Genomic DNA, 1,114 nt, shown 5'->3' with positions numbered 1-1,114 from the left:
TTAATTGATAACTCTAAATTGTCCGTAGTTGTGAATGTGAGCGTGAATGGTTGTTTGTCTCTATGTGTCAGCCCTGTGATAGTCTGGCAACCTGTCCAGGGTGTACCCTGCCTCTCGCCCGATGTCAGCTGGGATAGGCTCCAGCCCCCCCGCGACCCTCAAGAGGATGAAGCGGATAGAAGATGAATGAATGAATGAATGAATGAATGAATTAATAGACTGACAGGAGGAGCTGGACCAAGTGACATTTCTGACACGTCCACATGTCTCAGAGGACACGTCTCAGTGGACACGTCTAGAGGAAACGTCCACATGTCTCAGAAGACACGTCTAAAGGACACGTCCACATGTCTCAGAGGACACATCCACACGTCTCAGAGGACATGTCTCAGTGGACACGTCCACATGTCTCAGTGGGCACGTCTTAGAGGACACATCCACACGTCTCAGTGGACACGTCTAGAGGACACGTCCACATGTCTCAGAGGACACGTCTAGAGGACACGTCCACATGTCTCAGAGGACACGTCTCAGTGGACACGTCCACATGTCTCAGTGGACACGTCTCAGAGGACACATCCACACGTCTCAGAGGACACGTCCACGTCTCAGAGGACACGTCTCAGTAGGGCTGCACGATTAATCGTAATAAAATCGTGATCTCGATTCATATGCATATACGATCTAATTTTTCCAATGATGGCGATTCTGCCGGCCCCGCCCGTGCCGCACAACTATGCTAAAGCTTTAAGCTATTCAGGGCTGCCGACGATAACATTAACATGACAAACAGCAAGGCTACGGCAAGTTAACGTACTGACACTCCTCAGACAGACACACACATACCGGACAGCCTCTCAGTCCTTAGCCACCAACGTTAGCTCATGTATAGTCTGAGTGGGTGGAAGTTTGCTGCACAGATCAGCCTCTCATTGGGCGGAATAAGCCACCCGCTGAAGTCCTGCCCTACCACCTCCGGTTGCAGTTTTCAACACGTCCTTTACTAACTTTTGTGGTGTTTGATCTTGCGGGGATGTAGCCATGTTTCTGCCATGGTTCGCGTCCTGTAGGCAATATTTTTGTGGGCGTGTTACACCAAAACCTGTTTCCCCCC

The 1,114-nt window shown here is 50.4% G+C and overlaps 1 protein-coding gene across 5 annotated transcripts in view; it reads right to left on the bottom strand.

The window, feature by feature from the left end:
• LOC126389683 (serum response factor-like) overlaps window positions 1–1,114 on the bottom strand; it is a 15,245-nt gene that overhangs the window by 9,431 nt on the left and 4,700 nt on the right. The window lies entirely within an intron of this gene.

The sequence above is a fragment of the Epinephelus moara genome, chromosome 5, assembly GCF_006386435.1.
Source record: "Epinephelus moara isolate mb chromosome 5, YSFRI_EMoa_1.0, whole genome shotgun sequence".
Classification (NCBI taxonomy): domain Eukaryota; kingdom Metazoa; phylum Chordata; class Actinopteri; order Perciformes; family Serranidae; genus Epinephelus; species Epinephelus moara.
This window is presented reverse-complemented; position numbering and strand designations above follow the sequence as displayed.